Consider the following 17,149-nt stretch of genomic DNA (forward strand, 5'->3'; position numbering starts at 1 on the left):
AGGAAGAGGGAGAGGTGAAAGAGGAAGAGGAGGAGGAGGAAGAGGTGAAGGAGGAAGAGGAGGAAGAAGAGAGGGAAATAGAGGAGGAAGAGGAGGAGGAGGGGGAGAGGTGAAAGAGGAAGAGGAGGAGGAGGAAGAGGTGAAGGAGGAAGAGGAAGAGGAAGAAGAGGGGGAGAGAGGGAAATAGAGGAGGAAGAGGAAGAGGGAGAGGTGAAAGAGGAAGAGGAGGAAGAAGAGAGAGAAATAGAGGAGGAAGAGGAGGAGGGGGAGAGGTGAAAGAGGAAGAGGAGGAGGAAGAGGTGAAGGAGGAAGAGGAGGAGGAAGAAGAGGGGGGAGAGAGGGAAATAGAGGAGGAAGAGGAAGAGGAGGAGGAAGAAGAGAAGGAAGAGGATGAGGAAGAGGAAGAGGAAGAGGAGGCAGAGGAGGAAGGGAGAAAGGCATGACTAGGTACACATAGATGCTTCTAGGCATGGAAATGAGGCAAGGAAAACCCCAAACTCCAGCCGGGCTGCATAGTGACTCTCATAATAGAAGACTGGAATTTTGAAGGCTAAAATCAAGTATCATTTCACCATTGTTAAATTAAGCCAGGAATAGAAAATAAAAATATGACTGGATATTCAATATTCCCAGGTGTCTCAAAAATGAAGCGATTCCTTCTAACTAACCTGTGAGTTGAAAGGGTAAGCCAAAGGAAAACCATAAAATACTTTCTATGGCAACGGAGTTGACAGGTTAAGATGTGTGGCATGCTTCTGAAGCATGCATTACAAAAGAAGAAGAACGGACTGGGGAAAAAAAAAAGCAGTGATCTTAGAATCTTTTTGTTCTCAAAGAGAAAGGAATGCGCAATTAAACACAAGGTAGGAAGCCTTGCATTTTCCAGATCAATCCATGAAGACAGCAACACGTCAGTGCCCAAGCATGAGGGTTCAGCAAGGGAAGCTTGTAAACAAACACTTCTCAAAGGGACACATGGGGAAGCCTAAACACATATTTCCCAATCAGATCCAGAACGGACCAAAAGGGACACTATATCTTGACTGTGTTGGATCTACTCCATAGATTCAAGGTCAGATTAATGCTCATTTACAGAATAAAAGGTGGGGTTCCACAAACAGGTAAAAACTGTTCAAACAAAACCAAAAACAACCTTTGCTGAGTGTTTAGAGAGAGGGCTCAGCAGCTAAGAACACACACTGCTCTTACAGAGAGAGCACCCTAGGTCTGATTCCTGGAGCCAGCATCAGGAAGCCTACAACTGCCTGTAAGTCTAGCTGCAGGGGATCTGACAACCTCCTCTGGCCTCACATGTATATACCCATACACACATAATTAAATGTAAAAATAAATCTTTAAAAAATACTAACAAAAAGTGACATCAATCTAATTGAAGGAATCTGCCTTTAAAAGGCGGGGACTGTGAGCAGTAAAGCCCCTCACTAATAGAGTGGGAATCGCCCACCCAGTCAATGGAGATCCTGAAGAGAGATAAAAAGGTGGAGGCAGGGGAAATTTGCTCTCACTAAAGCTGAGCCAACCGTCTTCTACTGTCCCTGGGTACTGTGGACACCTTTGCTTCTCAGGCCTTCAGGCCTGGCCTCGAATCTCCTCCATGGGCTTTCCTCCTGCCACAGAGTTTGGATGACCAATCATAGCACACTCTGGCTCGTGAAGGACAGGAGTCAATTCCTCATGGCACATATCTCTCTGCATGTCTGTTTCTCTGAAGAACCCAAGCACCAGGGTGAGGCACTGATGGCGGATGAGTGGAGCATGTTACACTCATAGGCAACCGAAAGCTGGGTAGCATTCATTTGTTGCGCCTCCTCTGCCTCCCAGCGTGTTTAGCATCCTGAACTCTCAGGATAGCTTACACGATCCCACTAGGAGTTTTGATCACAGGTAAGCAAACACAGACACAGCAAGAGTGAGACACCGGACTGTCCCTCGTGCCCACTTCCCAAAAAATCCATAGCTAGTAAGGAGCGATGCCAGGAGCAACAAATGAGTAGAACAGAGTTGGAAGAGGTTCGTGACGCTTGGGAGGTAAATCAACTGTCTGAAAGTGGGAGCATGGAAGATTCTAGAAGGTCCCTTCACAGCTTTATTGATGGCGTAAACAACTGGTGGGGGAGGACACTCTAATCCGCTCCGCGACAGAGACAAGATCGTGGGGCCTGCCAGCTGTGCAGAGGCTCTGGATTCTAGCTTTCAGGAGTCGTCACGTGTTCGGATGGGTTTTCCCATGAGTCGTCACGTGTCCGGGTAGGTTTTCCCACGCGGCAGCTGCTTTTGGTCATTCCTGCCTCTGTAACTAACTCTTATCCCTACTCCTATTAGTAACCACAACAAAACCTCCTTGGCTCTGGAAAATCGACTTCAATACAATCTTCACCTTGATCGTTTGTGGATTTCCTTTCTGGGATGAATAGGTGCGTGTATGTTGGGTCTCCTCAGGAAAAGTCTGCCACACAATAGCCAATTTGGGTCACATTCTCCCCCCAAAGCTAATTATAGATAGACCAATTGTGAAGGTAGGCATGATTTTTAGAATTTTGCATTAGAAAGTACTTTAGTGGCCCTTGATGTAGAAAGTTTTGCTATAAGAGGCCAGAAATTAGGAGATATTAAAATAACATTATCAAAAGAAAACATTTAAGTTGGGCCTGATGGTGCATGCCTTTGATCCCAGAACTAAGAAGGCAGAGGCAAGTGGATCTCTGTGAGTATGAGGCCAACCTGGTCTACATAGTATATGTTCCAGGCCAGCCAGGGCTACATAACAAAAACATTCAGGTGATAGAGAAATGCCAGCAAATAGAACATATTAACCCACAAATATCCCATGTCAAGATAATCCACTAAAATAAAAGGCAACAAACTCAGGTTTTTGAGAAAAGGCTCTCCAATGATCTAACAAACATTTGAGAACTGTTTGGCTTCCAAGAAACACAGGCGTGTGACACAAGAAGCCCACTTCACGCGAGTCAAGATAAAAACAGACAATGATACATCAAGTACTGGCTATGGACTAAAGCAAAGTGTGCTGGTTTGAATGAACATAGTCCCCATATGCTCATAGGGAGTGATACTATTTGAAAGGATTACAACATCATGTAGGCTTAATGAAGAAAGTGTGTTACTGGGGGTGGGTTGTGGAGTTTCGAATGTTCAAGCCAAGGCCAGTCTCCCTCTTCCTGTTGATCCAGGCAGAAGTCTTTCTCTATCACCATGTTTGCCTGCATGCCACCATGCTTCCTGTTATGATGATAAAGGACTGAATCTCTCAAACTGTAAGCCAGCCCCAATTAGATGTTTTCCTATAAGAGTATAAGAGTGGTCATGATCATGGTATATGTTCACAGCAATAAGACATTGATTATAACACAAAGAAAACTCATACAGAGCTGGGGACATATATACATATAAGCATGCATGCAAACACACACACACACACACACACACACACAGAGAGAGAGAGAGAGAGAGAGAGAGAGAGCGCACCAACCAATTGTAAAGGAGCTTGGCATTTTCTGTAGAAGCTGGAGCTCCAAACATACAAGCCAAAAATCCCACCTCAAAATACATCCAACTTAAAAGAGAATGTTCACCGGAGTGTTATCTGTAACTGCCCCAAGTCAGAGGCACTCTGGATCTTCATCAACAAGGGAACAGGAAGTAAATGCTTTCATTATTAAGTGGGATGCTTTGGACAGATGGGAGCAGGTGACCGAGAGCTTTACTATTAATGGATGGATGTCACAAAGATATTGCCCAGAAAAGGGGAGAGGATCAAACAGTGGCCTCCTGTTGGTTATGTGAGTAGCAGGTTCAGGGACAAGCAAATCCAATGCTCAGAGATAATAATCTGTAGGGGCTGTCTTTAAGTGAGAAAGTAAGAGGAGCTCTAAGAAAATTTTTTGGAGGCTAGTGGCTGTCTATAGTCTCATCTGGCTTGGTACAGGAGCATGGCTCCTAATGAGGAGCGAAGTGGCATGCGGGACCTCAGGAGCACCTTACAAATGGAGTAGGACCTTTAGTCAGAGAAAGCTAAGGCTGAGAGTACATTGCCTGAAGCCTGTTCAACAGAAGCAGACAGTAATAAAAATAAAGATAAGAAGGTGCATTAGACAAACATAGCTCTTAATGGGGGCTTGGAGGTAGGGGAGGGGGTGACTTATTCTGCAAAGCCACAAAAAAAAAAAAATCAAAACATTCTAAGCCGATAGGACAGGATAAACAGGATCTCAGACACTCCGCTCTCAGTAGCTGACTCAACAGCCAGCGATGACAGATTTACAATGGAGAGCTGAATCGCAGATAGAAAACCATGTGCTCCTTTTGGGGCTTTGTTGGACCTACAGGATACCCCCAAAACCCTTAAATCAACAGCTTTGAGGCGTTTATGGTGATGCCTTCTGAGAAGTCTGCTTTATACAACAAGCCTCGTCTTGAGGCTGAACTCAGCTAAAGGCTGAGCCATCAAGGCTGGGCCCCTTTGCTAACAGGGGAATGAAAATGCCCTACTTCTGTGAGAATAATGGAACTTTCTCTTATGCCTCGGGCACTGATGGGGGGGGGGTGGAAGAGACATACAGAGAGGTTTGTAACCACTGAGACTCATCAATGCCAGGGCAGATTTATTTATTCAGTGACTCTATGCCCCTTGCTGTTCTTGTTACAGGGGTTTGGGACTTTTTCAGGTTCTATTTAAGTGGCCCACACAAGAGAACACTTTTTAAAAGTTTATTTTTATTTATAGGTATGTGTGTGGCTGTGTATGTGTGTGCAGGTACCCAGGATGTCCAGAAGGGGGTGTCAGAGCGCCTGGAGCTCAGTTACGGGTCCTTGTAAGCCGCCCTACCTAGATGGTGGGGACCTAATTCTCCTTTTCTTCAAGGAGAGTCCAGTTGCCTAACTGCTGAGCTACCTCTCCAGCCCACCAATGCTGTTTCCTGATACAGAAAGGCTACTTTGTGTGTCCATTAAATGCGGATGCTTTATGATAATGTTTTTAAGACATCTTGAGTAAAAAGCCAGGGCTTGTAAATTCAACACTGTCCTATTTCATAACACGGCTCCAAGGAAACATGCCCGGGTGTACTGCAAACTCTATGTTGCATTTACCCTCTCTAGTCTCAGAGGATTCGTTATTGGCTATATTTTGCATGGATGTGTTATGTGGTGCAGGTACATGTAGAAGTTGGATGTTCCACACAGGGTGTCTTCCTCAGTTACTCCCCACCTTACCTTTTGAGACAGAGTCTCTCACTGAACCTGGAGCTCACTTGATGAGGCTAGACTGGCTGACCACTGAGTTCCAGAGGTTGGCCCTGCCTCAGCCTCCTCAGTACTAGGGTCATGCCATCTTGCCTAGCTTTTGATTGATTTAATGTGTTCTGGGAGACTGTGCTGGCTAGTTTGTAGCCAACTTGACACAATATAAAGTCATCTGAGAGGAGGGGAGCTCAATTAAGAAAACGCCTTCATTAAGACTGGGCTCTGGGCAAGCCTGTGGGGTATTTTCTTATTTAATGATTGATGGGAGGCAGGGGGTAGGGGGTCAGCTGTCTCAGCCTGGTGGTCCTGGGTTCTTTAAGAAAGCAGGCTGAGGAAACCACGATAAGCACGCCAGTAAGCAGCACCCCTCCATGCCCTCTTTGAGTTCCTGTCTCCTGACTTTCTTCAGTGATGGACTACAATGTAGACGTGTAAGCCAAATAAACCCTTTCCTCCTCCACTTCTCCTGTGGCCAGCACTCTCGGCAGAGCCCTCTCCCCTGCACCTGGTCTTTGCCGTGCTCGTCTCTAACGTTTCATTTCTTCTTACTGTCAATCATAATGACTGACATTGATTCATCATCCACTAATTGCTTTGTAATCTTTAGTTGAAAATTTACCTCTGAACAAAGTAGGCTTAGATATGTGATGCAGGCACCTTTTTAAAGTCACTCATTTTCAAATTTTTCTGAGTCTAGGAGTCTTCTAGAGTACTTGGTGGCTTGCAGATTCCAGTAGGTTTATGCTTCTAGGAACTGTGATGGTATAGCTCTGGAGAGGTATAGGGTGTTGTTTGTTTTGTTTTGTTCTTTTGGGACAGGGTCTCTTTGTGTACCCTTGGCTGTCCTGAAGCAATGCTCTGCTGACCAGGCTGACCTCAGGCTCATAGGCATCCCCCTGCCCCTCCTCCCAAGTGCTGGGATTAAGGTGTGCACACTGCCACCACCCAGCCCAGAAATATGAATTTCTAACATGCATTTACATAATTGCTTATATCGGTACACTGAAGTGGACACTTTGAAAAATGTATCAGGGGCCTGGAGAGATGGCTCAGTGGCTAGGAACACTGCCTGTTCTCCCAGAAGGCCCAGGAGCAGTTGTCAGCACCTACAATGGCAGCTCACAACCATCTGTTACTCAAGTTCCAGTTCACTTATTAACAGGAGGGGAAACTGAAGAAAGGGGAGGTGAAACCGTTTGTGACAAGACGCATGGCCTTTAGCACAGAGGAATGAAGCTCTAGTCTGCAGGCTCATTGATGTGCCATCTTGCCAAGTCTCCAAGGGCCTTTCCCTCTTATTTGATCCCCTGTTGAGGAAGGGATGCTACCCAAACAATAAAGACAAGCGAGGGAAGGGCAAAGAGGCCATTAACAGCATTGAGGATTTCTCCTTAGCAATAAGCATGGCCCAGAGTTAAGAACACCTGCTTCCTTCAGACAGAATGTCCACTAAACACATTCAGAACATGTTTTTAAAACTCTCTCGGCTCACCCAGCTTTACGGTGCAGCAGGCAACAGAATAGACAGGACTCTCAGAGATATCCATCCCATCGAGCAGTACTGCAGGTAGGCAGGACCCTGTGTAGCCCAAGTACTCCCATTTCAATCTGGTTCAGCCATTCCAGCGGCTCATTTGCCTGCAAAGACCCAACAGAGCAAGAGATAGGCACTGGCTGCTTGCCTTGGTTTGGTGGACTGAAGAGAGAATGAGCTGCCGTGATCGATGTGGGTAGTGGGTACTCGGTGAACGCTTGAAGCTTTGAGCTCCGAGGTCACATCTGTCATTCCACTCCCTGCCTTTTATCACTTCTTCAACAGAACCACAGCACCAGCTCCCCAGCCTCTGCCTTCCATCGCCACTCGAGTGTCTGTTCGCTAGTGAAATCACTTCGATAGGAAAGAGTGTGATGGAGGCAGCCCCGTGCTGATGTGCGACATTAAGAGCATCCATTGCCTCTGCTCCCTGGATACTTCTGGAGATGGAGTAGTCGGTAATACACAGAGTACATACAACAAATAGGTACATTTATCTAGATAGTTTTATATCCAACATTGTATATTCTAGGTAGTTTTCGTCGGTTTGACAAAGCCTGGTGTCACCTGGGAAGAGGGGTTGTCAATTGACAAGCTGTTGCCATCGAGTTGGCCTGTGGCATGTCTGTGGTGCATATTCTTGATGAATGACAGCTGGGGGAAGGACCAGCTCACTAGTGTGATCCCTGGAGCGGTGCCCCCCTATGGCACTGGCTATGTGGTGCAGGAGACAGACACTGGTGACAGGAGCTCGTTACTGAATGTAAATGCACAAGTTGAATCTATAAAGAAGAGAAGATACGGAAAGCTGACGTAGCCAACTGCCCCGGGATGGTTTATATATCTACTTCGTGGTGCTACAGAGTACCCAGATACTTAAATGGCTATTCTAGCTGTGTCGTTAAAGGTGTTTCTGGGTGAGATTAACAGTGAGTTTATAAATGGCCATCTCCAATGTGGGTGGACCTAACATCAACCACTGAAGGCTGAGCGAGTCAGAAGTCACTGTATCCGCTGCCTTTGAGCTGGCGCATCTGTCTTCCCCATTCTTCTGAGTCAGAATGGAAGCCAACACATTGGATCTCTCCTGGGCCCTCAAGTAACCAACAACAGATCTTGAAGCTCCTCAGCTTCCAAAATGAATGAGCTAATTCCTTATAATAAGACTTTTTATGCACACATGTATATGATGAGAACTATAGGTTTAGTTTCTCTGGGGAGTCTTATTTAAAACAGGCCTATTTCATGCTCAACCTACAGCAAGACTAGAGGAGGCACAAGAAAAATCAACCCCTGCTGTCTATTTGACTTTTTTGAGTTGAAGGAGTTAGGACTCAACAAGTCTATATAACCTGAGAGATTATGTTGGTGCTGAGTCTCAAGCTATGGAAAAGGACACTTGGGGTCAGAACCTTCCAATGGACAGATTTTATCCTACCTGCTTTGGTTAGCTTTCTACACAGGTAGTAAGTCTGTGCAAATATTCACTGGAGTAGAAACAGAAGATAACTAAAATTTGTGATATAGTCACTGTGATACCAACTCAGACTCAATAGATTGTATGAATGTAAAATGTCCCCAGGAGCTCTTAGGTTTGAACATTTGGTACTCTTGCTAGTGGCTTTTGGAAATGGAGTCTCACTGGAAGAAGTAGGTCACTGGAGGAAGTAGGTCACTGGAAGAAGTGGGTCGCTGGAAGAAGTAGGTCACTGGAAGAAGTAGGTTACTGGAGGAAGTAGGTCACTAGAGGAAGTGGGTCACTGGAGGAAGTGGGTCACTGGAGGAAGTGGGGTCCTAATTCCTGTTCACTCTCTGCTTCCAGACTATGGATATAATTTTACTAGAGCTTCTCTTCCCCAAATTCCCCTACCATGCTTTCTCTACCATGATCCACTGTAGCCCCTCCAACTGTAAAACCAAGACAACCCCTTTTTGGATGACTGATTGGGGGGAAGAAGAGGATCAGTAGGAATAGAAGAAAGGTACAAGAAAGACTTGTAGGAGGTATGATTATCCAGGTGTGGTGGTGTACACCCTCAATTCCAGGACTTGGGGGCCAGAATCAGGTGGATCTCTGAGGAGTTTAAGGACATTTTGCTCAACATACTGAGCTTCAAGAAAGCCAGGGCTGTATATCGAGACCAGCCTCTATGCAAAAAGGAAAAAAAAAACAGGTGGGGGGGGAATATCAAAATACATTGTGCATATGTATGCAAATGACATAACAAATGAAACCTATTATTATCTATAGTTAATATACACTAATAGGAAACTAAAAGGTAAAAATAAATTCTTCCTTAAGTGCCTTCTTGTTAGGTATTTCTCACAACAATGAGAAAGCTAAGTAAAACACTATGCATGTTTGGCAGCCTACTATACTCAAGAATGTTTTGTTTTTGTTTTTGCTTTTCTTTCCCCACAGAGAACCCATAGTTTGGTTTTATTCAGAGTAATGGGGTGGGCGGGGGAAGGAAACTTCTGCTCATAGAAGAAACTCAGCCACAGGTCTGATCTGTACTGGAACTACACATGCAGTGAGGACAAGGCTGTTTGCCTACTGATCTCTAATATTAACAATGAGAAGCAGAGCAGTGCAAGTAGCATTTGGAACAACCCTTGCAGTGTTAGAGTGACAGGCACAGCAGTTCACTTCTCTTCACACCATTGGTTCTCTTTGCGTACCTGGGCCTCTACCTCTACAGTGAAGTCATTTTTGATATTGAAAGTTCTATGTATCTCCTCAGGAGTTTTCCTCTTAATCTTATTGGCCACAGTCTTGCAGGTGATACCAAGCAAACCTTTGGTCTCTAAGTAGTTTGCGGCCAGAATAAGTTCAAAAAGTGTTCCTTGGTCAACTTTTAGGAATTCTTGGTCCCAAACAGGAATATAATCTGTCCACTTTTCTGTTTTCCTCATCCTTAGGAGGGGAAGGGGGAGAGTCATCCTTGTCATTGGTGCACCACTGAATGACCTCTTTTTAAGAATTGCTGCATTAACATTTGGTAAAGGAACAGGGTCATCATCTCCCTCATCATCATCCATTCCCAAATCTTCCAGCATGGTCTTGATGGTCACAGATTGTTTGGCAATTTCTACATTAACTTCAAATACCTCTCCATCAGAACTCTGCAAATTTATCATAGGCATGGTGCTCGGTCTCAAGACCTCAGGCCTGAGGCTGACAGACAGCGTTCACGACTGAACAGAAGTATCCAGAACAAGGCCACATACTAAATTGCTTTTGTCATGTAACTTCTTTATTAGCAAAGAAAATTTATAATACTTTGACATTAGATTTTACTTTCCTGAGCAGGGATCTTTTTAAATCAAGATGTTTGCCTTTGCTCCCTAAATATGTTACTTAGTGTAACTAGGGAAGTCACTAAGGAAACAAACCATAAAGCTGAGACCTAATAAAGCATTTCCCATCTGGAGCAAACAAGAGCTAGAGTTAATTAAACTGCAAGTTTCAAACAAGTATAATTAGAAGAAGGTCTACGTACAAATTCTGAAATTTTTCAGAAACATATTCTCTTTCATTTATCTTCAAGGGCATCCCTAATTCTGACTTTCATCAACAGGATTGGGCAATTTTCTATGTAATTGAATAATGACCAACTGCTTCCAAAACAAAACCATCAAACCATCCCACAGTGGAGCTGCCGAGGCCCTGAAAACTCTTTGTAGAAGAGAAGCAATTGGACAAATGGATGGATGAGAAGGGACTTTTTTGCCCCCCTGGTTTCACTGTCTATGCTAATGAACTTCATAACCTGAACTTTACACCACAGAGGCCATTTCTGGGCTGTTCGGTTACAGCTGCTCTGAACTGAGTGTGCACACAGTATTAGGCTACCTTCCAGTCTTCATCAACCACTGTTGATAAACTCAAAGCATCTCATTAATAGTTGATGATTGATTATATCTTGAAAAGATTATATTTGGGAATACATATTTGAAATATTTGAGGATAAATAAAATATAATCAAAACATAAATGTTATCCATTTTTTAATGTATCATTTTGAGAGATCTGAAATCACACATTTTGACTTCAAGTCTTCTCCCACAGAGACTGCACTCCTTGGAGCAAAGAAGAAGTATGGTTCTATGCAATGCAGAAACAGGAAATAGGAGACTTCGTGGGTACAGAAAAAAATAGATGTCTACTGTCATAATTTAAAAATAAAAGACTACTACATACTAAAATTAGATTTTCTAAAATAAACATCTTCAAAGACACACATGAGCTGCAGATGAGTGCTGAGCAGTGTAATCCACCGATAAGCATTCTTGGTTTACAACATTACCCGCGTGTCATCATCCAGGCAAATTAAAGAACCCAATTAAAAGTCGTTACAGCCTGTGAAGTCATCCTCTAAGCCAACCATGGGGCCCCCATCTCCAACAGACTGCTCCATCCAGTCCTCACCTCCAGAAGACTGGGCCATGACTGACATATAACACACCCACTTCTACTTCCGGCTTTAAAACCACATGTAGTTACTGTGGGCAGGCAGGGTAGAGTGTGTGGTGATCACACATCCGACATGGAAAATAATGGATCAACAAGACCAACGATGGATCCAAGGCTGCACTGCCAGAAGCAAATATTAATAACAAGGCTGCATACTCTCATGTCCTGTGTATGAGTGTTCCCATTGCCTTAAAAGCAGCTCTAGGCTCTATGAATTCGTTGCACTGCACTTGTCTAGATCCTCTGTGAGGATTTTGCAGAAAATGCCCAAAGCCCTTTCATCAATATCACAGAGTCACAATAAAAAGATCAGCTTACAGCTAACACTTGAAAACAAAACAAAACAAAACAAACGAAGTAGTCTAACTTCAGGCATCGCTGGATATAAGGACTGGGATCAGCCTGTTATCAGATCGCAAGATGGCTGCCAGCAGTCGTAGGTTTACCACTTAGGTCTCCTCTGAGCTACCTCTGGTGGCTCGTAATTGCATTTTACCATCTCGGATCCCACTTGGTGGGTGTCTCCAAATCAATACCTATAGTTGAGGATATCTGACCTTATGACAGGTCATTGTGGGAAACATGCCACCTCCGTCCAATGGACTTAATATAGAGAAGGGGAGGATAGGTCCCCTCGGGAAAGCCTCACTTTTATGAGAAGAGTGCAATGAGTGCCAACAAGAGGACTCTGAGAGATGGCTCAGCTACCAACCCAGTGAGCTGGGCATGATTCCCCAGAACACGCACAGTAGAGGGAGAGGTTGTCCTCAGACCTCTACATGCTTGCTGTATCCAGACATATATACATATGTATGAATAAATTAATATGATCATTTTTTTAAAACTGCAAATGGTTAGTAGGCAGGCAAAAATCCCATTTTTTTTCTTTTTTCTTTTCCCAGAGCTGGGGACCGAACCCAGGGCCTTGTGCTTACTAGGCAAGCGCTCTACCACTGAGCTAAATCCCCAATCCCAAAAATCCCATTTCTGAAGTGCTACATAAAAAGATGCCCAACTGATCTTTTTTTCCCCCAGTGAAAGGACAAGCTATATCAAATTCATGATGTATTCTAGATATGCAAATGACTTATTGGTTTCTAGTTATTAGGATGATAATTACGTGCAAATGTTTACTGGGTGCATCCTATGTCTCAGTGATCACCTGATACCCAGTAACAGCAATGATATGCAAAACAATAAATGATTCTGAACTGTACAGAAGCCAGGAAGGGGAGTGCGAGGAGTGAAGGCAGTGTTGGGAAGCACTTTCTGAGAGGGTGACATTTGCACAATGAACCAAGGGAAGCAAGGAACATTCTGACGTAAAGTCACTGAAGCAGGGACTCTTAGAATCCTGACAGGCAGCAGAGGCATGTCCAGCCACACTGGGGAGCACAAGGATGAGGAAAATAGGAAGTTAGGTGAAGAGGCCAGATCACATAGGACCTTTCCATGTTCAGAAACTCAGACTATTTTCTCTTCTCAGTGGAAACAGTGAAGGGTTCTGAAGAGGAACGTGAAGTAACGGGGTTACTGCAACAGAGGAACTAAGAGGCAAAAGTGAGGCTTCAGGTAGGAGTACTGTGCTGGGTGACTACAGAGAGACACTTATGTCAGCAAGATTGGAAGTATTGTCATTGATCTGTGTGTGAATGATGAGCTCTAAATGGGCGGGGCTAAGATTTCCTGGTTTTCAAGATTTCCTGAGCAAAGGCATCTCTTAGACTACTTGGCCCCATTATTCTGTCACTTACATCCCTCCCTGTGGTTCTTTTAAACAGTTCTTAACTATGATGTTGATTTTATTACATTCAAGTTGCGTGTGTGTGTGTGTGTGTGTGTGTGTGTGTGTGTGTGTGTGTATTACTATCACAGAAGAAGTATAGAGGTCAGAAGACACTATGCAGGACTCCATTATCTCTTGCCCTGTGGGTCCCAGGAATTAAACTCAGGTCATCAGGCTTGACTGTAGATGCTTTTGCCTACAGGGCCATTTCATCTGCACTATTCTTTTTTTATTACACTTATCTATTTTAATGGGTTTTTTTTTTTACTCTTCTGTTGCGTTTAAATTCATGACATCAGCACTCCACCCTCACCTTAAAATACTGTAGAATTTAGGAATGATATAATTTTATAACCTCATAGTCTAATACAAAGAGAAATATCAAAGATTACCTAATGCCTATTAAATACATAATGGCTGGGGATACATGGTTTTGGTTAGAGATGGATGGATGGATGGTGAGGTAGGTGGATGGATGGATGGATGGATGGATGGATGGATGGATGGATAGATTGAATAAAGGAAGTACTTAGGAGTGGGAGAAATGTCATCTACTAACAATCAGGAATGAAAATACAAAGAGCCCTTGACTTTCCTTACCCCAAATAGTTATAAAGAGTATTTCAGATGGGCTGTGAGCAAACTAAACGTCACTGTGTCACCATTGGCAATGATGGGATAAGACAACTTCAAATATTAAGTCAACAGAAACATGGGTCCCATGACTTCTGCATTCTAACCACAGCAGAGCTCCAAGTCCCATCAAGTACCAGAGATGTTGCAAAGGAAGCGACAGTGCACAAGTCCCTCTTACATGAACAGATAGGGACTTCTCATTCAGCTTCCAATGGTATCCGCAAGAACACACTCAAGAGACAAAGAGTCCCGTGTCGTCCCCAGAACTGCCCACTGGTCCCATTCTTATTGGTCAAGAGAATACAGAGGGCACTTAATTTTATCCTGGGAAAATTACAAACATAGGAATAGAGCCCCCAGTTTCGATCTATAGTCATCTAGTTAGGCTGAAGGCAAGGATGGCTTTTCTTATAAATATTCTACTCCGACTTTAAAAAGCTGATTGTCTCCAGGAGTCTGGGATGACATGTGAGACTCACAAACAAACAAAACGTCCCCAGATTTTTTTTCTTCTGACAACCAATCCACTAGCCAATGCCACAGTACTGTCTGCAGATTCTCAGCAGCTCCCCATCCCCCTGTACTATCCCTGTGGCCTCAGCAGATCCCTGTGGCCTCGGCAGAGCCTCTGCATTATTTCTGCAGCATCAGCAAACACCCAACTCCCACCCCACTGCACTATCCATACACCCTCGAGCAGCCATAACCCTACAAGGCAGACGTGGTTTCATAATAGAGTTTAAAGCATGGATGTCATGCTCAAAACTGTGCCAAGATTGGAAGGATTTGAGTTTGGGATTTGGAGGCTAGAAGTGCTTAGCCAATAAGCCTATGCAAATTCTCCAAAATTAAAACAAAAACAAAAACAAAATACCTACAAAATCTGAAACATTTCTAGTGTTGGGTATTTTGAGGAAGGGACTCTCAAGCTGCCTGAAAGCCGTAATCTCACTGAAACCAATAGCACGCATACTCTAAAAATCCAACTCGTGTGAATGTTTTTCTTAACGAAGGCATTGCGTGTTAGGACTGTAGTAAAATGTGGCCCATTAGAGTCTATGAGACACTATGGGCCGGCACAATTGGGGGATGCTAATAGTGCTTAATAGGCAAAGGCCTGGAATGCCACCAGATACCCTATGAAGCATAGATATTCCTTCTTAAAGAAAGCATAGTCATCCTAACACCAATAGTATTCCACTGAGAATCTACACAATTTCCCAAGCAAGTATGTAAGGAAACTGGCTGCTGCTTCTTAGATCATTGTTATTAAGTAAAGTTCCCTAGGTTAACAAAACCGAGAGAGAGAGGGGGGGGAGGGAGAAGGAAGAGGAGGAGGAGGAGGAGGAGGAGGAGAAGGAGAAGGAGAAGAAAAAGGAGAAGAAGGAGAAGAAGAAGAAGAAGAAGAAGAAGAAGAAGAAGAAGAAGAAGAAGAAGAAGAGGAGGAGGAGGAGGAGGAGGAGGAGGAGGAGGAGGAGGAGGAGGAGGAGGAGGAGGAGGAGGAAGGGAGGAGAGAGAGAAGAGAGGAGAGGGGGGGAGAGAGGGGAGAGGGGAGAGGGGAGAGGGAGGGAGGGAGAGAGGGAGGGAGAGAGAGAGAGAGAGAGAGAGAGAGAGAGAGAGAGAGAGAGAGAGAGAACGAACACGAGAACGCATATGATAAAATGGACCATTTGAGTAGCTTTTGGCATAGAGATAGTCCAGCAATGACTATCTGCTGGCTGGAGAAACACAACTCAGAACTTGTTCAAGGAAGCTAGGGGTCTCAACAGTCCTGAGTCTGCACTGAAAACCAGGAAGGCCCCTAGGGGGTTACTGGTGCTGTGTCCACATCAGAAGGCTGATCAAGCGTACCGCCTGCTACCAGTGGTGGATGGGGAGGACAGGCAGACACACAGATTTTCTCCCAGACTTTTTATTTCCAGGCCATCAGTGGATGATGCCACCCACTTTGATGGGGAGCCTTCCCTCCTTGGTTGATCCTGTTCTGGAAGCTCCCTCACATCACACCCAGAGGTGTCTCTCCCAGGTGATCTTAAATCTCGACTGGTTGACAATCCAGACCAATCATCGCACCCACTTACCTCACCTGCCACACAAGGTTGGTGGCAGATTGTCCAAGATTGTCCATGAGTCTAAAAGGGGCAGGGCTTGCCCTTCACCTGAAATGCCGGTCCTAGAATAAGCCTCAGAGGTTTGTATTTGAGTCAAGAAAAATTACAGCAAATAAGCAGCTTATTACAGTCCTTTGCCAGCTCACTGTTCCAGTCAGAAGTGCATGGTGCGCTGCCATAGTCTTTTGTTCTGTAAAGGAATCCACTTCCAGTCTCTTCAGACTGCAGTTAGAATTCCATTCCTTTGGAGAACTGAAATGAGCTGCCGTTTGCTTGCTGTGTGTCTATTTGCTTCCTGTTTCACAGTCAAAAGCTACTGTAGTCCCGGAAGGCTGACCTTGCCTTGTGACATGGCCCCTTCTGTATCCAGAACCCACAAGTGAGAGTCTCTTCCGTGCTAAGCCCTTTTTCCTCTTAGTCCAAGGGACATCTGCCCACAAACTAGACCCAGATTCAAAGAGCTTGTTTGATGAAGTTAGATCTTCTTAGAATGTCCCCCATGTAAAGGCCAACTGATTTGCAAGCATATTCTGTGAAATCACATCCTTAAGTAGCAACTAGATCCAGTGAGTGACCTCAGAACCAGAAGAGAAAGCAAGTATATCAGAGCCAAGGAATAATGGGAGGTCATCTTGGATGTTTGCCCTTTAATAGAATAGCCCTCTTTTCCTTGTAGTCTCCACTTTACAGACAAGTAAACTATTGCCAGATTGGTCAGTTATTCCCCCACAGTACCTCTCTGTAGTATTCCTGCAAATTCCCATGAGCCTAAAATTGTTTTAAAATCAAATGCTGGGGCTGGGAGAGAAGTGGGTAAAGCATGATGGTCTGAGTTCAGATTCCCCAGAACCAGCATAAGCTCAATGGCTTGTGTCTATAATCCATTTTACTGCCAGATAGGAAGCTGAGACTGGAGGATCCCTGGAAATTTGAGGGACAGCTAGCCTGGTGTAGGCAGCAAAAACAACCATCCTGTTAGAGACAAGTAGCCTGGTGTAGACAGCCAAGAAACAGCAAAAGATGCCACTTCAAGGTAGAAAATGAGGCCTAACACTTGAGGTGGTCTTCTATGGACAAGAAGACCTCCCATGTACCTCCTCCAGGTTGAGGAGGTGTGGCCTTCCTCCTCAACATCTTTAACATGAAATATTAAACGTTAGCCAAAAGAAATGTTTCCTCAAAATTGTATCACTAGAGGGGCTGTTTCTAAAGCGCAAGCATTTTAACATGTCATTCTCTCATCTTAAACCATTGCACAGACTATTTCTGAGGTGCTGAGGTGTCTAAAATCCATGACATTTACCTATCTGAGAGACTCTCAAG

At 44.4% G+C, this 17,149-nt stretch overlaps 1 protein-coding gene and 1 pseudogene across 3 annotated transcripts in view; both read right to left on the reverse strand.

Annotated features, from left to right (window-relative positions):
• Positions 1 to 17,149, reverse strand: part of Adamts18 (ADAM metallopeptidase with thrombospondin type 1 motif, 18) — a 152,908-nt gene that overhangs the window by 119,994 nt on the left and 15,765 nt on the right. The gene's annotated exons all lie outside the window — the stretch shown is intronic.
• LOC147999469 (S-phase kinase-associated protein 1 pseudogene) lies at positions 9,402 to 10,026 on the reverse strand (annotated as a pseudogene).

This window comes from Rattus norvegicus, chromosome 19 (assembly GCF_021556685.1).
Source record: "Rattus norvegicus strain SHRSP/BbbUtx chromosome 19, alternate assembly SHRSP_T2T, whole genome shotgun sequence".
Lineage (NCBI taxonomy): Eukaryota > Metazoa > Chordata > Mammalia > Rodentia > Muridae > Rattus > Rattus norvegicus.